The sequence below is a fragment of the Ziziphus jujuba genome, chromosome 6 (genome assembly GCF_031755915.1).
Source record: "Ziziphus jujuba cultivar Dongzao chromosome 6, ASM3175591v1".
NCBI lineage: Eukaryota > Viridiplantae > Streptophyta > Magnoliopsida > Rosales > Rhamnaceae > Ziziphus > Ziziphus jujuba.
The window spans coordinates 353,035-377,734 of NC_083384.1; the positions used below are offsets into that span (position 1 = coordinate 353,035).

General features: G+C 35.8%; 1 pseudogene; it reads left to right on the top strand.

The window, feature by feature from the left end:
• The first annotated feature begins 13,920 nt into the window (after positions 1 to 13,920).
• Positions 13,921 to 24,125, top strand: LOC132804112 (NAD(P)H-quinone oxidoreductase subunit 2 A, chloroplastic-like; annotated as a pseudogene).
• The last annotated feature ends 575 nt before the right edge of the window (positions 24,126 to 24,700 follow it).

Consider the following 24,700-nt stretch of genomic DNA (forward strand, 5'->3'; position numbering starts at 1 on the left):
AAAGGTGGATGTATAGAACCTTTCAATGAGATAGTGCTTTTTCAACTCTCTCAAAATGGAATATATTCCAAACATATATGCCATGGTTCCTTACTTCGACAGGATACAAATATCCAAATTTGATATTTTTAGATACTTTTTTAAACCTATTGTCGATACTAAGTAGCAGCCAAAAATTTGTATCCATTTTTCATGATATTATGCGTGGATCAGATATATCATGGTGAATTCTTCAGAAAAAACTGTGTCTTCTATAATTAAATTTGATAAGTGAGATTTCAAGTAAGTGTTTACATAATCTTCTTCTATCCAAAGAAATGATTCATCAAAATAATGAGTCAGCATTGATATCGACACATCTGAGATCACCAAATGTTTAGGAGTTCCTCTATTCAATCCTTTTCCTTCTTCTTGTTGCTAGATATCTCATTCGGACACACCTTCTCTTTGTTTCTCGAGCCTATAGTGAGTTACAGACAGAGTTCGAAAGGGTCAAATCTTTGATTATTCCATCATACATGATTGAGTTGCGAAAACTTCCGGATAGGTATCCTACATCTGAACTGAATTCTTTCTGGTTAAAGAATCTATTTCTAGTTGCTCTGGAACAATTAAAAGATTCTCTAGAAGAAATATGGTGTTCTGCTTCTCGCGGCAACATGCAATGGGGTGGTGGTCCCGCTTATGGGGTCAAATCGATATGTTCTAAGAAGAAATATTTAAATATCAATCTCATCGATACCGTCAATTTCATAAGTATCATACCAAATCCCATCAATCGAATTAATTTTTTGAGAAATACGAGACATCTAAGTCATACAAGTAAAGAGATCTATTCATTGATAAGAAAAAGAAAAAACATGAATGGTGATTGGATTGATGATAAAATAGAATCCTAGGTCTCAAGTAGTGATTTGATTGATGATAAAGAAAGAGAATTCTTAGTTCAGTTCTCCATGTTAACAACAGAAAAAAGGATTGATCAAATTCTATTGAGTTTGGCTCATAGTGATCACTTATCAAATAATGACTCTGGTTATCAAATGATAGAACAACCGGGAGCAATTTACTTACAATACTTAGTTGACATTCGTAAAAGTATCTAATGAGTTATGAGTTCAATAAATCCTGTTTAGCAGAAAGACAGATATTCCTTACTCATTATCAGACAATCACTTATTCACAAACCTCCTGTGGGGCTAATAGTTTTATTTCCCATCTCATGGAAAACCTTTTTTTGCTTTGCTTACCCCTATCTCTCTCTAGGGGTATTTTAGTGATAGGTTCTATAGGAATTGGATGATCCTATTTGGTCAAATACCTAGCAAAAAGCTCCTATGTTCCTTTCATTACAGTATTACTAAACAAGTTCTTGGATAAAAAAGGTTTCATTTTCTCACTATCAGTTGATAAGGTCAAAGCTATTCTATCTAATCTTTTTATTGATAGTTATCCTTAGTAAACAAACCAAAACATCAAACAGTTGTTCCGTAATAAAATCGGTTGTTCCAGATACTTTCTTCTCAGTTCCTTCTTCTCCTTCTTCCATATTGTGAGCTCGAGAAGGAAGGGATAAGAGGGCCCTATGGAGAATGTGGTAAAAAATCCTTAATAGAGTCCAACCACAATGATCGAATTGATTATCTTCATGCATAAGGATACTAGATTACCTAGTATAAAAGATTTAAAAATCATCACAAACCTCCTTTTTTTTCTTTTCTATTGCAATTTCTGGATTATTATATGATGATTTTTAAACTTTCCATATATATATATAAATAGAAAGAGGTAGACTAGAAATGACATCTCTTATCTCAATGGCACCAAAGGATATTAAATGAATAGAATTGGGATATGGATGGAATATAATGCAATATAGCCACTTTTGGGCTCCCTATAAAATGAGGCATGGAACAGAGCCACTACGAAGAAGTTCCGGGAGCTACAAAGGAAACTTCAAGCTCATATTGGTCATGGGTTGAGAATGGGAATTGAACTCTATAAGATCTAATATCCTGTTATTCCTCAGTAGCTCAGTGGTAGAGTGGGTGGCAAAGATGCAGTCATTGATTTGCCCAGGAGACCACAATTACTGTGAGCAAACATATTAATGATGAGGAACGCATTTTTGCTATGCTACTAATACTTGTACTTTCTCTGCTATTCTACCCCAGACTGGCTGAGGAAGAATTATGGGGCTTAAAACAAAAAATATGTCGATTCAGGCTTCGGGTCAGGCATACTATATTTAATTTATCCACCATTAACAATAAATAAAAAGAAAGAAAAAAGAAAGAGTAATACCATTCCATTTCAACAAAAGACCCATGCCAAATTCCAAAGCTTGGGGTCAGCAATCCCAGTCATGATTTTCCTACCCCCAAATGGAAAGGTCCTTCCCTCTTTGGCCTATTGTGGGCAAGGAGGTATTCAAACCCCGGCATCATGGTTCGTAGCCGTGTGCTCTAATCCTCTAAGCTACAAGCCCCACCACGTCTCCACTAGATTGGTTCCCAGGAGTGCCCTAAAAAAAAAGGAACCTTTCCTTTCCCAAGTTGTTTCAGGTTAAGAACATGTGAAAACGCCTCTCTCTATATAAGAATGGTGCATTCCAAGGTGTGAAGTGGGAGAAAGGGGATTTCATATAGTAGCGGTTTTGAATAAGATGACCTTTTCATTTTTCATATATTTTTTTCATATTAAAAAAACAAAGTAATAAGAATGAGAGTCTTAAGCTTTTTATGATCCTAGCGCCGACCTATTTTTCCGCAGGACCTCCCCTATAGTAGCGCCACAGCAGTAGAGTTTAACCACCAAGTTCGGGATGGATTTGTGTGGTTCCTCTACGCCTATGACACCAGAATATCAAACCATGAATGAAGAAAGGTATGAGAGGAAAGCATATTGGCTGGTGATTGTGAGGCCCTAATTCTTGATTAGAGGGGACACCAAAGGCCTCTGGCCTTCCATCCCTTAGATGGATAGAGAGGGAAGGCAAAGCTTTTGGTTTTTTCATGTTGTCAAAGAGTTGAACAATGGTTTTTCCGTGTTGTCAAAGCGTTGAACAATGAAAATAGATGGTGATTGCCTTATCGAATTGATCGGGTCATGTAGGAACAAGGTTGAAGTCTACCGGTTTGTTAGGATGCCGCAGCTGCATACATCACTGCACTTCCACTTAACACCTATCGTAATGATAAACAGCTCAGCTCGCTGTGATCTTCTCTTGAATTCTCAAAACTTATGTCATTCCACCCCCACAGGGGAAGAATACCCATTGCTATCTTGGTTGTGCTACTGAAAGCTTTAGGGAAGTCGGAATAGGAAAGTGCTTATCTTAGGGTGGGCTTACTACTTAGATGCTTTCTGCAGTTATCAACTCCGCACTTGGCTACTCAGTGTTTACTGTAAGGCCGACTTTCATCGATGCTTGACAGGTGGGTCTTGTAGTCAAGCTCCCTTCTGCCTTTGAACTCAACGACCAATCTCCATGTGGCCTGAGGAAACCTCTCCATGCCTTCGTTAGCTTTTGGGAGGCCTACGCCCCATAGAAACTGTCTACCTGAGACTGTCCCTTGGTCCGTAGGTCCTGACACAAGGTTAGAATTCTAGCTCTTCTAGAGCAGTATCTCACTAATGGCTCGGGCCCCCTTGGAAGGAGGCTTTATTCACTCTCCACCAAAGCTGCGCAGGAAAGGCCCAAAGCCAATCCCAGGGAATAGTGAAGCTTCATCGGGTCTTTCTGTCCAGGTATAGGTAGTTCGCATCTTCACAAACATGTCTATTTCACCAAGCCTCTCTCCAAGACAGTGCCTAGATCGTTATGCCTTTCATGCTGGTCGGAACTTATCCGATAAGGAATTTCACTACCTTAGGACCGTTATAGTTACGACTGCTGCTCATCAGGGCTTCGGTAGTCGGCTCTCCTGTCATCAGATCACCAACTTCCTTGACCTGCCAGCATTGGGCAAGCATCAACCTGCATACATGGTCTTACGACTTTGCGGAGACCTGTGTTTTTGGTAAACAATCACCTTGGCCTGGTCACTGCGACCCCCTTTGTGAGGAGGCACCCTTTCTCCCAAAGTTATGGGGCTATTTTGCTGAGTTCCTTAGAGAGAGTTGTCTCGGGCCCCAAGGTATTCTCTACCTACCCACCTGTGTCAGTTTTGGGTATAGATACCCTTTTGTTGAAGGTCGTTCGAGCTTTTCCTGGAAGTATGGCAAGAGTTACTTCAGCGCCGTAGCGCCTGGTACTCAAACATTGGCTCGGGACATTTTCTTTACCCCTTCTTACCCTAAAAAAGCCAGGGTACCTTGTGTCCTTGAACCGGTAACCATCTTTTGGCTAACCTAGCCTCCTCCATCCTTCGAGACCAACAAGGGGCAGTACAGGAATAGTCACTTATTGTCCATCGACTATGCCTTTGGGGCCTGATCTTAGGCCCTAACTCACCCTCCATGGATGATCCTTGCAGAGGAACTCTTAGGTTTTCGAGGCATTAGATTCTCACCAATGTTTGCGTTACTCAAGCCAACATTCTCGCTTCTGCTTTGTCTACCATTGCTCGCGTGGGTGCTTCCCTCTGGACGGAACGCTCCCCTACTGATGCATTTTGACATCCCACAGCTCGGCAGATCACTTAGCCTCGTTCATCTTTGATGCAAGAGCACTCAATTAGTGAGCTATTAGGCACTTTTTCAAGGGTGGCTGCTTTTAGGCAAACGTCATAGCTGTCTCTGCACCCCTACCTCCTTTATCACTCAGCGGTCATTTAAGGGCCTTAGCTGGTGATTCGGGCTATTTCCCTCTCAACGATGAAGCTTATCCCCCATCGTCCCACTGGCCGACCTTGACCCCTGTTATTTTGAGGTCATATCTAGTGTTCAGAGTTTGCCTCGATTTGGTACTGCTCTCATGGCCCGCACCGAAATAGTATTTTACCCCTAGATGTCCTGTCATCTGCTACGCCTCAAAGCAATTTACGGAGAACTAGCTAGCTCTGGGTTCGAGTGGCATTTCACCCTTAACAACAACTCATCCGCTGATTCTTCAACATCAGTCGGTTCGAACCTGCACTTAGTTTCGCCCAAGCTTCATCCTGGTCATGAATAGATCACCCAGGTTCGGGTCTATAAGCAGTGACAATTGCCTAATGAGGACTCGCTTTTCGCTACGACTATGGTGGGTTCCCTTAACCAAGCCACTGCCTATAAGTCGCTGGCTCATTCTTCAACAGGCACGTGGTCAGAGCCCCGGTCTCCTCCCACTGCTTGGGAGCTTACGATTTCATGTTCTATTTCACTCCCCGATCGGGGTTCTTTTCACCCTTCCCTTCCCTCACGATACTACTTCACTATCGGTCACCCAGGAGTATTTAACCTTGCAAGGTGGTTCTTGCTGATTCACACGGGATTCCACGTGTCCCATGTTTTCTATTATATAATTAATAATTATAAATTATTTAAATTATTTTAAAATAAAATATAAAAAATTATAAAATATAAATTTTTTTTTGTAATAATTATTTTCTATAATAATATAGAAATCTTAATATATTACATTTCTTTATTAAATATTATATTAATATTAAATACATAATAAATATATACACATATTAACATACATTAAATATATAATATATATTAAATGTATGGAAATAATATATAAATGGAAATACTATATAAACTAGATTATACTTATATTACAAGTACTAAGTGTATAAAAGCGTCTCATATTCAAATTATTCAAAAGATCTTTCTTGACATGGAAATCTAAAAATATATGGAAATAAACTACATCCAATAGGATTTGAACGTACACCAAAGGTTTAGAAGACCTCTGTCCTATCCATTAGACAATGGACGCTTTGCATTCCAATTTTTTTATATTTATTTTCTTTTCACATTTATTATTCAGAGGAAACGAATATGTAAAAGAATTCCAGGAATTGCGTATTCAACTATGCATTACATTAATTATATTCATTTTTTAATTATATTCATTTTGTTTATATTTCTATAAAACATATTTATTAGAAATTTGATATTTTAATAAATATCAAAATATATAAATATATATTAGATATAAATATCTATTAGATATATGGATTTATAGGTTTTGACTATAAAAAAGAAATATTGAATAGAGATAAGAGAAAGTTTGCTTGGAAGGGTAAGGGTTATAGTCGACGTTGATTCATCATTGTTAACGTCTCTAATTCAAAACCGAACATGAAACTTTGGTTTCATTCGGCTCCTTTATGGAGGATAAGTAAATTTCCAGATATCAATGAAATTAAAAAAAATTCGACCCATAACATCTTTGTTAGCTTTTCGATCTGAATGCATTCAAAATGCCCCGCTTTCTAGACGATCCTTGTAGAAAAGAGGGGATTATAACAATCATTTTAGGTACTTAGTTCTCTATTTCTATTTGAAAGAATCCTTAGGAAAAGGATTTTGTTTCCACCGAGCTAAAACAATTTTTCAATGTCTCTAGTAAACCAAAATCATTGTTTAATTGGCTATTTTGTTGCAATTTTCCCTGCAAAAAAAAAAAAAAAAAAAAAAAGAAGAAAATTTGAAGATTTAGTTATGATTACGATTAGAAATACACTTTCTATCTTTATCCATGGATCCTTTACTCATGCTCATTCAATTGGAAATGTTTATTGATCCAATTAAAAAAAAATATATCATGTTTCGTAATTTCATAATCCAATTTTTCAATTTCTAATTGACTCTTAGATACAAATCATGAGAATGTATTTTCTTCCTCAAATTTTTCAATGAAAGGTAAAGGATTTAATCTTTTTAAGAAATAAAGTTTTTGCTCGGAATGGAATATTAATCAAACTAAGAGACCCCTTAACTATTTGGGGGTTTATAGAATGAATCGCACTTTTACCACTAAACTATACCACTCCAATCCGATTATTGTATACAAATTGACTTTTTGTCGTACAAGAAACTCGAGCTTAATCAAAAGATAGGATCAGAAACTCGATTATTGTATATACATATTTTTATTTATTTTTTATTTAAGTAAAATATCAATAAACAAAAAATAAATAAATAAATAAAGAAGATAGGAAATCTCGGTTTGATTCTATATCAAAATAGGTCTTTTTATGACATGTTGTTTCAATAACAAGCCTTTTTGTTTTGGTTTCATATTAATTGTTTTCAAATCAAATAAATCATTTTATCTTATTACGATTAAATAAAACAAAAGAGCCCTGACCCGGCTAGGTACTAACTAGGCCAAGCCGTGGAAATAAATGGCCCTTTCGGATGAACTCAGAGAGGTTTTTTTTATTTATTGTTAAAAATAAATATTATTTCTTTCTCATTATTTCTATTTTTTCTTTTTTTCTATTTCTTTTATCTATTTATATATTATATAAAATACAGAATATATCTATTAAACATATATTAATTATATAAATCTATTCAAAAAATCTAAAAACCTATGTTAAACATATTAACAAATATAGATTACATTTTTAGATTTGATTTATATTGGGTTTTTTACATTTATTTTATTTATATTGGATTTATATATTGGACTATTGTAGATTATGTAGATTGGATTGTTGATATCTCTTTCAGGTCTTTTCTTTCTACATATATGTTATATCTTTATACATATATGCTTATATAATTATATATAACATATATGTATACGTTTTATATACATTTTATATAATATAATTATATAATATAAATGCTTTTATTTTATCTAAATGTTCTAAATGGAATTTGACTCTATATCATTATCATTCCATATCTATTATGGAAAGAATTACACCTTTTAAAGTTAGCAACAAATATCTTCCTAATTTTTAATTTTCCATAAAGTAAAGCTCTCAACAAGGCAGATAAAGTTTTATACAACAAAAGCATCTTTATAATTCATGACCAGCAATGGTTTCTTACTCAAGATGGCTTTATTAACATCCCCAAAACTCAAATAAAATTTTTTATTTTTCCTTTCTTTTCTTTTTTTTCCTTTCACACTCACGGTGTCATTGAATTTTGCATCACTCTCGGCTTTTTCTCCAAGTTTCTCAATCTTGGGTTTGTTAAAATTTTTCCACTCAACCTGGGTATTAGAGGACTTACCTTGGACAACAAGCTCACCTTTCCCCTTTTGAATGGATGGTGGAGCTGTTGGTGCCATACTAGCCTTCTTTATGAGCCTCTCGGCATCCCTCTTTTGTTGCATTTGTAGTTAGTCTCTAAAAACCTCCTTCGGGGTTGATGGCTCCAGCCTGACTTTCTTACCTTTAAATCTAAAAACAATACAATTCATTCAACCATAATGAGTAGCATCTTGATCAAATTTCCATGGTCTACCTAATAATATATGTCCAGCATGCATAGGCACAACATTACACAAAAAAACATCCACATATTTATCTATGCTAAATTTTACTTTGGCTTGTTTATTCACTTTCATCTCACCACTATCATTAAGCCATTGTAATCTATAAAGTTCTGGATGTTTAGTAGGTTTTAAGCCTAATTTATCAACCACAATGTTACTAATCACATTTGTACAACTTCCACGAACAATAATCATACTACAAATCTTACCTTGGATTTCACATCGGGTGTGGAAGATGTTTTCTCTTTGAACTTGATCCTCACCTTTGTAGATAGCAAGCACTCTCCTAGAAACCAAATTTAACTCATCATTAGATGCATGCAAGGTTTCGACTTCATCCTGAAAGTCCTCTTCCTCTTGCTCAGCTTCATCACCACTTTCCTCACTTTTCGATTCTAGCTCACCATTTCCCTTTAACATCATGATTCTTCTATTCGAGCATTGGCTAGCAATGTGTCCCAGTCCCTGGCACTTAAAACAAATAAATTTTCTAGTTCTTGAAGGTTTAGGATCAGATTTTACCTCATTTTTGGGTGCTTGGACAGATTCGGCTTTAGGCTCCCTTTTTGGCCGATTGGTGCTTTCTTCTCCCACCTTCGGCTTTGGCTTGTTTTCATAGGTGGGATTGTTTATCCAGACACTTGGAATTGATCTTCCACTGTTGGAAACACCTCCAAACTATGAGCCTATACCCCTCCTCTTGAATTGATGCTCTAATTTAATAGCCACATGCAACATCTCTTCCAATTCCACATATGTTACAATTCTAGTTGATTGGCTATTTTACGATTCAAACCATGAAGAAACCTTGTCATGGTTGCTTCTCTATTTGCATTCATATTTAACCTCATCATAAGCATCTCCATATCCTTGTAGTAATCCTCAAGGACCTATTTCCTTGAGTTAAAGATTGAAGCCTTTGATGCAGCAACCTATGATAGTGTGATGGTACGAACCGCTTCCTCATGGCTCCTTTCATTTGTCGCCATGTAGTGATCAAGTCATCACCAAGTCTCCTTTGGGTGTTTTGCTCATTGGTCCACCATTAGAGTGAATAATGACCAAATTCCATTGGTGCCAATTTCACCTTCTTAGACTCCGAATAGTTGTGGCAATCGAAGATCATCTCCATACGCTCCTCCCATTCCAAGTAAGCCTCCGGGTCACTTTTCCCCATGAAAGGTGGTATGTTTACCTTGATGTTGCCAAGATCATCATCTACCTCCTCTCTCCTATGCCTCACATGGCCTAGACTCTCTTGGACAGCAAGTGGTTCATCCATTCCTTCCTGGAAATCATCTCCAAAATTTTCCTCTTCAAACTCCTCTATAGGTCATCCACGGCCTCCTCAACCTCGACCTCGACCTCTATGGAACTCCTGTCTAAAATTTGGTGATGTGATTCCGCCCGAGCCCGCTCCACCGATAACTCGCTGTGGTGCTGACTCGACACGGATGAAGACTAAGCTAATCACAAGAGCTCAAATTAAGAGATTTAAGGACAACCTGGGAGTATTTATATAGGGGGTAATCAATCTCAACAGAGCTTGTCCATACTTGAAGATACAAAGCCTATTCTAAGCATCCAAGTGGTGGAAGCCGATATGGACCCGGGTGACGGTTTTGGTACACTTTTGGAGTCCGGGAAGCATGAAATGGTTCCAATGATTTATGGGTTCAATACATATGCCTAAGAGGTCATGGAATCAAGTTAAAGCAGCCTCAAATGCAATCAAAAAGGGCTTGTACGGACAGCATCAACAATATGGCCGAATTTGCTGTATTGCTTGCTGGCTTTACTGTATTTTACTGTATTAGCCTTTTCTTATTTTTCCAAGCATGGGAAACGTGTGGGACTTCATATTCAGCTTATTTGGCATCCTAAAAAGCATCTAGAAGCTGATTTGAAGCTCAAAGAGGTCAAAGATTGATCAAATTCAACTTGATAAAAAAAGCTAGCATTTTTAGTTTCCTAATTTGTTTTTACTTTTTGTTTTAGGAAACTACCATTACTTTTTGGCTTTTATTTATTTATTTTCTGGACAAATAACTTTAGGAAGGTTTTTATTTTATTCTTTCCATTGTAAATTAATTAATTCCTAATTTAATATAAAGAAATTAATTAATCAAACTTAGATTAGGAAAGGAAGTATAGTTTCGGCCAACTTGGTTTCTTTATATGTGGTGGCCGGTTTTTCTTTATTTTTATGGTTTTATTTCGTGGATTTGTAGCCTATTTAAAGGCTTATTTTCCAATATGAATACAACTTTGATTTGATTAAGAAAATACTTGTGAGATTAATTATCTCTTTGTTCTTTGAGAACACCTAAAACACCATTAGAGAATTGGTTGTTTTAGCTTGACTTAGCAATAGGTTTTCCATCCCCTATTGTGGCGTCTTCATTATACCAAGGTTTCTAACCACAGGTTGGTTAGGGGTTGAGGTCCATTCCATTAGAACTTGAACTTAATTAAGGATCTGGGCTAATATAATACGGGTTTAGGAGCAGGTCGTCCTAGGTTCGTATCATTTGGTCCTCCATGAGATGTTTCTATTCTGTCCATCCTTTGATTTATGTGGTGGAATTGAGCATTTATCCACTGCAATTGTTCCAAGACAGCCCTTATATCCATTTGCTCGCCATTCCCCGTAGCGCGGGAATCACCATGGAATCCTACGGATTCTTCTTCATTGATTCTTAGTGGTGGATCTCCTCTCCTCAACCTTGAATCTGCCATGTTAGTATAAATAATGCAATAAAATAAATTCTCACTAAATATCACTCCCTCGGGTGTTTCACTCAATCAAGGTCTCGACACTCGTGTTTTCACACTAGTTTCGGCTTTTACCCTCTTTTAAGCTCACACACTCTTGCCTCTTTCCACTCAATGGATTATCTCAATGTTCTAATTAAAACACCCATAAAATTGCATTTGGATGCAAGTATGTTTTAATTAAACTTATCAACAAAACAGTAGCAAAAAGCAAGTAATACCGAATGAATTTAAAATACCTAAATTTCGGCTTTTCTAGGCAAAATAAGGCAAATTACAAGAATTTTTTATTTTTTTATTTTTGGAATCAATAAGAACTGTACTAGATGGTAATAAATTAAAGAACGAAGAATAAAAATTTGGGAAAAGAATTCCAAACACGAACAAGAACCAATTCGAACAAAAATAAGGACTAATGTTGGTTGTTGTTCTTGTAATTAAAGTTTTTGTATAAAATCCTTTAACTAATTTTAATCCAAATAATTTAAGTATCCAAAATTCAAATATCCAGCAACAAAAATAATTCTCCAACAACTCCAAATATTGAATAAATAATCAACAAATCAACAGCTCCAAGAAATTTCCATCAACAAATTTCACCACCAAATTCAACAAAATCGATTTTTTTTTTATTATTCCGCTTTTCTTCTTCTTTTTGTTCTTTTTTCACTGAATATCAAACATAAATCCAATAACAAAAATTAGCAACCAAATTACAATTCCAACAGAAAAAAATCACCAACCCCGTGGCCTCCAACAACAAGAATAAAAAGGCACAACTATAGTAGCAAGGATCAACACAAAAAATTGCAATTCTAAAGCCACAAATTCACCAAACCCGAGACCACTCTTCAAACAAAAAACAAATTGCACAAATTTTAGGTTTTTTATGCAATATGCTTTCAAAACTCTCTTTTATGTTTTATTTTTTCTTTTGAATATATAAATGCAAATAATTAAGACCAAAATAGCAAAGGAAAATCAACAATAATCCAAAATTAACAAGAACAATGATGAAAGACAACCAACAAACTAGGAAACAAAAAATACAGTAAAACTAGGAAAACCTAATTTGATTAGGAAATTTTTATTTTTATTTTTAAATATGCAGAACGTGTATGATGATAGACACAACCCTAACCTAATGCTAAAACTGCACAATAACACAAAAACAAATAAACCCTTATTATATTAGCCCAGATCTAATTATGTTCAAGTTCTAATGGTCACCCTGATTCTTAACCAACTTGTGATTAGAAACCTCAGTATATAATGAAGACGCCACAATAGGTGATGGATATCCTATTGATAAGTCAAGCTTAAACACTCATTCACTAATGGTGTTTTAGGTGTTCAAAAGAACAAAGAGAAATTTAATCTTACAAAATAAATTATGAATACTATTAATGGTGTTTTCTTCCTAAAAAATAAGCCATTTTATAGGGTAATATGAAACAAAATAAACCCTAATTACAATAGGTAAAACCGGCCATGCAATGAAGATTCCTAATATGGCCTAAAGTCTCCTCCTTTCAAAGTCTAATTTTGATTGATTAATTCCTTTATTTTGAATTAGGAATTAATTAATTTACAATGAAAATAATAAAATAATAAATTCCTTAAACTTATTTATCCAGCAAATAAATAAATAGAAACCAAAAAGTAAAGGTAATTTCATAAAACAAAAAGTAGAAACCAAATTAGGAAACGAAAACACTATCTTTTTGACTAAGTTGACTTTGATCAATCATTGATCAATTTAGGCTCCAAATCAGCTTCCATATGCTTTGTAGGATGCCAAATAGGCTGATTATGAAGACCTAAACATTGTCGTTGCTTGGAAGAAAGAGAAAAAGCCAACTCAACAGAGTACAATAAAGTCAGCAGGAAATACAGCAAAACACGGCCAATTTCTCTCTCATGCGCACACCACTCCTCATGCGCACACCACTTAAATGGCCAGCTTAGCTTCGACCTTGACCAATTCCCATGAATTTTTAATGATATCAAGTGAATTCAAGAATATTTGACACCATTTCCCGCTATGCAGAATCCATAAATGCACGAAAACTGTTACCCAGGTTCGTATCGACTTTCACCACTTGTATGCTCAAAATAGGCCTTGTATCTTCAGGTATGGACAATCCCTTTAGAGAATGAATTACCCCTGATAAAGGCATGCAGGTTGTCCTTAAACCTCTTAGCTTGAGCCCTAGTGATCGGCCCTGTCTTAATCCATATCAGGTCAACACCCTAGTGGGTTGTAGATTGTGTGGGCACGGGCGGATTTGCATCATCAAGTCCCCATTGAAATAGGATCCACACAAGGAAAAGCACTTGCCATTCATTGGTTATTAAGGGCATCCCAAAAGCATACGCAAAAAGGAAGAGACTCATAGAATGGCAGAGGCAAATAAAGCATTTGCACATTTTCGTTAATCCATGAACAGGATCTATATAGACACATAGACCCATGGATCCATACATCTTGATCGGAAAAGAATCAATAGAAAAATAAAGAATCAGAATTGATCAATATATTTCTTGAAACAAACTAGAAGGAAAGGAATGACGAAACATAAATCATGGATCTACTAAGCCCTCTGGGGACTTGTTTAAGAATAAGAAAGAGGAATCTCATGTAAATACAATGGAATAAGGTTTGATCCTATTCATGGGGATTCCGTAAAAATTCCATTCCAAAAAGTTCGAAACATTGGGATTTTTTGGAGATTGGACGCAGTTACTAATTCATGATCTGGCATGTACATAATGAAAACGTCATTCTCGATTCTATGAGAATTTTTATGAAAGCCTGTCATTTGCTTCTCTTTGATGGAAGTTTTATTTTCCCATTATGTATCCTAATTTTGGGCCTAATTCTTCTTCTAATGATCAATTTAACCTCTGATCAAAAAGATATACATTGGTTGTATTTCATCTCTTCAACAAGTTTAGTGATACGAACCTAGGACGACCTGCTCCTAAACCCGTATTATATTAGCCCGGATCTAATTATGTTCAAGTTCTAATGGAATTGACCTCAACCCCTAACCAACCTGTGGTTAGAAACCTTGGTATAATGTAGACACCACAATAGGGGATGGAAAAACCTATTGATAAGTCAAGCTAAAACAACCAATTCACTAATGGTGTTTTAGGTGTCCTCAAAGAACAAAGAGATAATTAATCTCACAAGTATTTTGTCAATTCAAATCAAAGTTGTATTCTTATTGAAAAATAAGCCTTTAAATAGACTTTGAAAGAAACAAAATAAACCCTAAAAACCCTAAGAAAAACCGGCCATGCAATGAAGAGTTCTAGCTTGACCGAATATTTCCTTTTCCTAATCTAATTAATCAATTCCCTTATTTTCAATTAGGAATTAATTAATTTACAAACAAAATAATAAAAAAAATTTCCTAAACTTATTTTTTCAATAAATAAATAAATACAAATCCAAAATTAAAGATAGTTTCCTAAAACAAAAAGTAAAAACAAATTAGGAAACTAAATATGGTAATTTTCGGCTAGGTTGATAATGACCCTTCTTTCACCTAATTGCACTCCAAATCAGCTTCAATAGTCTTTATGGAATGCCAAATAAGCTTATTATGAAGTTCCTCATGTTGCGCTTCGTTAGAACTATGAGAAAAGGCTAATATAGTAAAATACAGTAAAGTCAGCAAAGAATACAGTAAATTTCGGTCGTTCTTCCCCTTGTATGCAAACCACTACGTTGTTCGGCTTTGAAGCTGATTTGGCTGGTTTATATGACTCATCGACCATATGAATTGAACTCATAAGAATGAGGATCCAATTCATACAACCCGACCTCCATATTTGCACTAAAAACGTCACCCGGGCCCGTTTTGGCTTTTATTGCTTGTATGAGTAAAACAGGTCTTGGTTCTTTAGATATGGACAACCCCTCTTGATTATGACTTATTCCTTGGATAAAGACAGCAAGATTGTCCTTGAACTTCTTGGATTGGGCTCTAGTGATTGGCCCCACCTTCATCTGTATTGGATCAGCACCCCAGCGGGTTGTCGATTGAACGGCCTCTGGCGGATTCGCATCATTCCCCTCCTCTTGAAAAGGATTTGCCCTCAAATCAAAGTCATCACCTGCAGCAAAAGGAGACAAATTAGCAACATTGAAGGTGGCACTAACATTATACTCACCCGGTAGATCAAGTTTGTAGGCATTGTCGTTTATCCTCTCCAAAACTTGAAAAGATCAATCACTTCTCGACATGAGTTTTGATTTCCTTTGTTCGGGAAATCTTTCTTTTCTCAAATGCAGCCACACCCAATCTCCAGGTTCAAAGACTATTGGTTTTCGGCCTTGATTAGCCACCTTTGCATATTGCTTGGTCCTCCTCTCAATATTTGCCTTTGTCTAATCATGAATCTGTTTTATAAAATCAACTTTTTATTTTCCATCTAGATTAGCACACTTACTCAAAGGTAAAGGGGTTAGATCTAATGGAGTCAAATGATTAAAACCATAAACAATTTCAAATGGTGTATATTTAGTAGCTGAATGTAAAGACCTATTATAAGCAAATTCAACATGCGGCAAACATTCTTCCCAAGTTCTCAAATATTTACTAATTAAAGCACATAACAAAGCGGACAAGGTTCTATTCACAACTTCGGTTTGCCCATCTATTTGTGGGTGGCAAGTAGTTGAAAATAAAAGCTTAGTACCTAACTCAGCCCACAAAGTTTTCCAAAAATAACTTAAGAATTTAGCATCCCTATCCGAAATAATAGTTCCTGGCATTCCATGCAATCTCACAATTTCCTTGAAAAATAAATTAGCAATATTGGATGCATCATCAGTTTTATTACATGCAATAAAATGTGCCATCTTAGAAAACCTATCTACTACAACAAATATTGAATCCTTACCTGTCCTTGACCTAGGAAAACCAAGAATAAAATCCATAGACAAATATACCCAAGGATAGGTAGGGATCGACAAAGGCTTGTAGAATCCATGTGACTTCAATGTTGATTTTGTTTTTCGGCACTTCAAACATCTTTCACAAATTCTCTCAACATCTCTCCTCATGTTAGGCCAATAAAAATGTTCTTGCAGCAAGGATAAAGTTTTAAAAACACCAAAATGACCCATTAAACCACCCCCATGTCCTTCCCGAACCAATAATTCCCTAATGCTACGATTAGGCACACAAAGTTTGTTTTCCTTAAACATATACGCCTCAAATATGTAAAATTTATTAAATCCATGTTTCAAAAAGATTATAAAAATTTCTCCAAAGTCACTATCATGCTCATAAAGTTCTTTCAATTGTTCAAATCCAAGCAATCTAGCATCTAAGGCAGAAAAGAGTACATACCTTTGCGATAATCAATCAGCAACCACATTTTCCTTACCTTTTTTGTAGCGGATCACATATGGAAAGGTTTCAATAAATTCAATCCACTTGGCATGCCTTTGGTTGAGCTTTTCATGACCCTTAATATACTTCAAAGACTCATGATCCGTATGAATCACAAACTCCTTTGGCATGAGATAATGTTGCCACGTCTCCAAAGCACTCACCAAAGCATACATCTCCTTGTCGTATGTCGGGTAGTTTAGTGCAGCTCCATTTAATTTTTTGCTAAAGTAGGCTATGGGTCTTCCTTCTTGCATTAAGACAGCTCCAATACCTACACCCGAAGCATCACACTCAATTTCAAAAGTCTTAGAAAAATTTGGCAAAACTAATAAAGATGCATTACACAATTTTTCTTTCAACAAATTAAAAGATTTTTCTTGTACTTTCCCCCATTTAAAGCCAACATTCTTCTTGACAATTTCATTCAAAGGTTCGGAAATGGTGCTAAAATTCTTGAAAAATCTTCTATAAAAACTTGCCAAGCCATGGAAACTCCTCACTTGGGTGATTTTTGTAGGAACCGGCCACTCTTTGATTGCTTGCACTTTAGCTTGATCCACTTTGATTCCTGCAGCATTTACTACAAATTCTAGAAAAACAAGCTCATCTTTGCAAAAATCACACTTGTTCATGTTTGTAAAAATTCTTTCCTTTCTAAGAACTTGCAAAACTTGCCTAAGTTGATCCACATGCTCATCCAAGTTTCGGCTATACACCAAAATATCATCAAAATAAACAACCACAAATTTACCAATAAATGGATGCATTACATGATTCATAAGCCTCATGAAAGTACTAGGTGCATTAGATAATCCAAAAGGCATAACTAACCATTCATATAGCCCATATTTAGTTTTAAATGCGGTTTTCCATTCATCACCTTCTTTCATTCTAATTTTATGATAACGACTCCTAAGATCAATTTTAGTAAACTTGCAAGCACCATGCAACTCATCAAGCATATCATCTAACCTAGGAATGGGATGTCTATATTTAATGGTGATGTTATTTATAGCCCTACAATGAACACACATTCTCCAAGAACCATCCTTTTTAGGTGCCAACAAAACAGGAATAGCACATGGACTTAAACTCTCACGGATATATCCTTTATCAAGCAAATCACTTACCTGTTTTTGCAGCTCCTTTGTTTCCTTGGGATTGCTTCTATATGCTGGTCTATTTGGCATGGCAGCCCCTGGGAAAAAGTCAATTTGATGTTCTATCCCTTGAATAGATGGTAGTCCACTTGGAATCTCATTTGGAAAAACATCTCCAAATTCCTTCAAAAGAGAAATCATTGAACTTGGCAATTCAAGTTCTTCAAGGTTAGTTTGATCCTTAAAATAATTTTCTTTATATATTATGATCAGCAAAAAATAAATTTCTTTATATATCATGATCAGCAAGGGTTTCGTACATTCAATAGCCTTATTAATATCCCCAAAACTCAAATAAAAATTCTGATTTTTCCTCTCTTTTATTTCTTTTCTTTTTCTTCCCTCGGTTTGGCTCTCATAGGTGGAAATTTCCAGATTTTTGGTGCTCTCGGGTTTGCTCTCTTTTCTCACCCCCCTCTTGGATTTCTCTTGGTTTTTCCACTCGATTTGGGTTCTAGAAAGCTTATCTTGATCAGCAACCTCAATCTCACCTTCTTGAAAGGATGGTGAAGCCGTTGGTGCCATACTTGTTTTCTCCTTGAGTTTTTCAGCCTCCCTCCTTTGTTGCATTTGTAGTTGATCTTTGTAGACCTCCTTGGGAGTCAATGGCTCCAGCTTGATTTTCTTCCCTTTAAACCTGAAAACAACACTATTTTCTCGACCGAATTGAGTAGCATCTTTGTCAAATTGCCATGGTCTACCTAGTAAAATATGTCCGGCATGCATTGGTACAATGTCACACAAGACAACATCCTCATACCTACCTATATTAAATTTAACTTTGGCTTGCTTATTTACCCTCATCTCACCACTATCATTTAACCATTGTAACCTATAGGGTTCTGGATCTTTAATTGTTTTCAAGCCTAATTTATCAACTATAAGATTACTTATCATGTTGGTACAACTCCCACTATCTATAATCATGCTACAAATCTTACCTTGTATTTCGCAGCGAGTGTGGAAGATGTTTTCTCTTTGTATCTGCTCTTCAGCTTTGTAGACAGCAAGTATTCTCCTTGGAACCAAGCTCAACTCGGCATTAGATGTGTCTACTGGTTCGGCTTCATCATCATTGCAATCCTCCTCTTGCTCGGTTTCAGCTTCACCTCTTCACTTGCAGATTCCAGCTCACCATCACCCTTTAATACCATGATTCTTCTATTTGGGCATTGGCTGGCCATGTGTCCTCTTCCTTGGCACTTAAAACAAATTATTTCTCTAGATTTTTTAGGTTTAGGATCAGATTTTATCTCACCTCTAAGTGCTTGGATAGATTCGATCTTGGCCTCCCTTTTTGACTGGTTGGTACTTTCTTCTCCAGCTTTCGGTTTTGGTTTGATTTCATTAGCTGAATTGTTTCTCCAGCCACTAGAATTGAATCTCCCACTGCTGGAAACACCTCCAAGCCGTGACCCTACACCCCTCCTCTTAAATTGGTGCTCAAGTTTAATGGCAACATGCAACATCTTCTCCAACTCCAAGTATTGTTGCAATTCAAGCTGGTTGGCAATGTCACGATTCAAACCACCAAGAAATCTTGCCATTGTTGCCTCCCTATCCTCATTCATATTCAGCCTCATCATGATCATCTCCATCTCTTTGTAATAATCCTCCATGAACCTACTTCCTTGAGACAAAGATTGAAGCCTTTGATGCAGCAACCTATGGTAATGTGATGGCACAAACCGCTTTCTCATGGCTCCTTTCATTTGTCACCATGTTGTGATCAAGTCATCACCAACTCTTCTCCATTGCTACCAACTTCACCTTCTGACCCTCCGAATAATTATGGCAGTCGAATATCATCTCCATCTTTTCTTCCCACACCAAATATGCCTCGGGAACACTTTTTCCCATGAATGGTGGGATGTTGATCTTGACATTGCTAAGATTATCATCTGTTTCTTCCCTCCTATACCTTGCTCGGCCAGCTTTCTCTTGGACAGCAAAGGTTTCATCCATGCCTTCCTCAAAATCTCCACCGAAATTCTCCTCCTCAAATTCCTCTCTCAGTCTCTCACGGCCTCCTCGTCCTCGACCTCCACCTTCATGGAATTCTTGCCTATTTCTTGTGTTTGGCATTCCTTGGGAAACTTCTAGCCATCCCATCCTTTGATTCATGTGCTCAACTTGAGCACTCACCCACTGTAATTGTTCCAAAACAACTTTCAAATCCGTTTGCTCACCACTCCTGGTAGCTCGTGGATCACCATGAAATCCTACGGACTCTTCTTCATTAATTCTCAGTGGTGTGTCTCCTCTTCTTATTCTATAATCTGCCATGTTAGTAAAATAATAAAATAAATCCTCACAATATTCACTCCCTCACGTGTTTCACTCAAACAAGGTCTCGACACTCGTGTTTGCACACTAGTTTTGGATTTTACCCTCTTTTAAGCTCACATTCTCTTGCCTTTTTGCACTAAAAAAATTATCTCAAAGTTCTAATTAAAACACTCTCAACACAGCAATTAGATCACAAGTATGTTTTAATTACACTTATCAAGCAAAAATAAACAAATACCGAACGGAATGAGAATACCTACTTTCGGTTTTTCTAGGTAAAATAAAGCAAAAAACTTTGGAATTTTGAAGAACTGGACCAGATGGTAATAGATTATGAGTTCAATAATAAAATTATAGAAAAATAAATTCAAATACGAACAAGAATCAAAGAGAACGAAAATATAGAAAAGTTGTTGGTTGTTGTTCTTTGTAATTCAAGTTTCTGTATCAAATCCTTTAACTAATTTTAATCAAAATAATTTAGCACTCAAACTCAATTATCCAGCAGCAAAAATAACTCTCCAGAAACTCCAAATATGGAATAAATAATCAATGAAGCAGTACTTACAAGAAATTTCCAGCAACAAACTTCAAACACCAATTTTCAACAAACCGATATATATATATATTTTTTATATTCAGCCTTCTTCTTTTTTTTTTTCTCTCTTTTTCACTCACTGAATATCAAACACAACTGCAGTAGCAAGAATAAACAACAAATTTGCAATTCCAAATCCAAAAATTCACCAAAACCCGTGACCTCCAAATAAACACAAATGTGCAGTTTTTTTTTTTATAAAAAAAAATGCTGCCGCAAACTCTTTTATTATTATTTTTTTTTAATAGATGAATGCAAATATTTAAGACTAAAATAGCAAAGAAAAATCAACAATAACCAAAATAAAAGAACAATGATGAAAGACAACCAACAAACTACGAAACAAAAAATACAGTAAAACTAGGAAACCTAATTCAACTAGGAATGATTTTTTTTTTCATTTTTTATTTTTTTAAATGCAGAACGTGTATGGGATGGATGCAACCTTAACCTAATGCTAAAATTGCAAAATAACACAAAAACAAATAAAGCAAATAAAGATAGATCAAACCTGAACAAAATTTGGCTCCGATACCAAATGATACAAAACTAGGACGACCTACTCCTAAACCCGTATTATATTAGCCCGGATCTAATTATGTTCAAGTTCTAATGGAATTGACCTCAACCCCTAACCAACCTAAGGTTAGAAACCTCGGTATAATGTAGACGCCACAATAGGGGATGGAAAAACCTATTGATAAATCAGGCTAAAACAACCAATTCACTAATGGTGTTTTAGGTGTTCCCAAAGAACAAAGAGATAATTAGTCTCACAAGTATTTTCTCAATTCAAATCAAAGTTGTATTCTTATTGAAAAATAAGCCTTTAAAGAGGCTTTGAAAGAAACAAAATAAACCCTAAAAACCCTAGGAAAAACCGGCCACACAATGAAGAGTTCTAGCTTGACCGAATCTTTCTTTTTCCTAATCTAATTAATTAATTCCCTTATTTTCAATTAGGAATTAATTAATTTACAAACAAAATAATAAAATAAAAACTTTCCTAAACTTATTTGTTCAATAAATAAATAAATACAAATCCAAAATTAAAGATAGTTTCCTAAAACAAAAAGTAAAAACAAATTAGGAAACTAAATATGGTAATTTTTGGCTAGGTTGATAATGCCAAATAAGCTTATTATGAAGTTCCTCACGTTGCCCTTGCTTAGAAATATGAGAGAAGGCTAATACAGTAAAATACAGTAAAGCCAGCAAAGAATACAGCAAATTTTGGCCTTTCTTCCCCTTGTGTACAAACCACTATGTTGTTCGGCTTTGAAGCTGCTTTGGCTGGTTTCTATGACTCATCCACCATATGAATTGAACTCATACGAATGGGGACCCTATTCATACAACCCGACCTCCATATTGGCACTAAAAACATCACCTGGGCCTGTTTTGGCTTCTATTGCTTGTATGAGTAAAAGAGGCCTTGGTTCTTTAGATATGGACAACCCCTCTTGATTATGACTTATTCCTTCAATAAAGACAGCAAGATTGTCCTTGAACTTCTTGGCTTTGGCTCTAGTGATCGGCCCCACCTTCATCTGTATTGGATCAGCACCCCAGTGGGTTGTCGGTTGAACGGTCTTGGGCGGATTCATATCATTTAGTAATGAGCATAACGACCCTATTGTTCTAGTGGACATAAGAACCTATGATTAGCTTTTTGGGAAATTTCCAAACGAACAATTTCAATGAAATCTTTCAATTTCTTATTTTACTATGTTCAACTTTATGTATTCCTCCAAAATGTTTCAGTTTATGCTTCTACCTGTTATCTAGATATACCACGAAAGATGTATGGTCTACTGAGGCTACTACGAAATATTTACTCATGGGTGGGGCAAGCTCTTCTATTTTGGTTCATGGTTTCTCTTTGCTATATGGTTCATCCGGGTAAGAGATCGAGCTTCAAGAAATAGTGAATGGTCTTATCAATACACAAATGTATAACTCCCCAGGAATTTCAATTTCGCGTATATTCATCACTATAGGAATTGGGTTCAAGCTTTCCCCAGCCCCTTCTCATCAATGGACTGCTGACGTATACGAAAGAGTGCAATTCATTTGATAAAATCCTACCTCTCTATCTATCTCTAAGATGTTTGGATTTTTCAAAACTCCATGGACCTGCAGAAGAGAAATGCTATCCCAACTCGGACCAAGACATAACTTTTACTTGTTCGAATAACAATTAAGGTGAAGCAGGGTCAGGAACAACGAATCTCTTTATGATAAAAAGATTCATTTTGTAAGTTCGTTGTCACGGGTAGTTCCTACAAGGGATCGGACTAATGACGTATACAATACTTGAATTCTTGATGTAGATTCTACATAGTCGGTTCTCATCCTTCAGAGACTATGAGTGTAATAGGAGCATTTGTCGATAAAAGGATCACCCTAAGATGATCATCTTATGGCTATTGAGAACGAATCAACTTAGATGGTTCTATTTCTCAATCTTTGTGACTTGCTCCTATGGAACCAAGGTAGAAAAGATTGAGAACAATTAGTCATTCACAACCATTGATAAAGGATTCCTTGAAATGTTAAGGATTAGTAATCCTTTTTAGAAATCAAATGGATTCGTTCTTATACATACACGAGGCAAGTAATCAAAAAAGAAAGAAGATGAGTTCTTCTTTCTTTTATCACTTAGGAGCCGTGCGAGATGAAAGTATCATGCATGGTTTTGAATAAGAGAAAGAAGTGAGGAATCCTCCTTTTGACTCTAACTCTCCCACTCCAGTTGTTACTTTTCTTTCTGTTACTTCGAAAGTAGCTGCTTCCGCTTCAGCCACTCGAATTTTTGATATTCCTTTTTATTTCTCATCAAACGAATGGCATCTTCTTTTGGAAATCCTAGCTATTCTTAGCATTATATTAGGGAAGTCATTGCTATTACTCAAACAAGCATGAAACATATGCTTGCGTATTCGTCCATAGGTCAAATTGGATATGTAATTACTGGAATAATTGTTGGAGACTCAACTGGTGGATATGCAAGCATGATAACTTATAAGCTGTTCTATATCTCCACGAATCTAAGAACTTTTGCTTACACTGTATCATTTGGTCTACGTACTGGAATTGATAACATTAGAGATTATGCAGGATTATACATGAAATATCCTTTTTTGGCTCTCTCTTTCGCCCTATGTCTCTTATCCTTAGGAGGTCTTCCTCTACTAGCAAGTTTTTTCGGAAAACTTCATTTATTCTGGTGTGGATGGCAGGCATGCCTATATTTCTTGGTTTCAATAGGACTCCTTACGAGCATTGTTTCTATCTACTATTATCTAAAAATAATCAAGTTCTTAATGAATAGACGAAACTGAGAAATAACCTCTCACGTGTAAAATTATAGAAGATCCCCTTTAAGATCAAACAATTCCATTAAATTGAGTATGATTGTATGTGTCATAACATCTACTATACCAGAAATATCAATGAACCCAATTATTGAAATTGCTCAGGATACCCTGTTTTAGCTTTTAGAATCTATTTCTTAGTTCAAGATCCATTTTACTAACTGGAATTAAATAATTAGTCGATCTGTTCCGCCCAAAATGGGAATGGGCTAGGGTTATGAACTTATAATCTATAATCTGATGATCGAGTCGATTTTATGATTATATGTTCATTCCATACCAGACCAGACCAGAATAGGGTTATATACATTTTAATTATGAGAAGGGGTCATTCGAGCGTATCTAAATAGATACTATATTTACGTATGGATCCCTACGTCATTACATTCCATTTAGGATTAGGAATAAGCGTAATCACACATGCTTTTAACATATCTCTCGTTATTTGGGACCCTATCCACCTAACCTATTTGGGCTTTTATTGAATCGAGAAATAGGTTTGATTGTCCATCGTTTTTATGTAATATATAAATATAAGATAAGGCAACCTCCAGATAATTCAAATCGAAGCGATTGGATCTCCGATTCCGGCCTATATGACATGACTGATCAAGAGAAATACTCTAACACTCCACCTTTGTCGTATATTCCATACATCACAATAGAAAGATATCATATTCATGGAATACGATTCA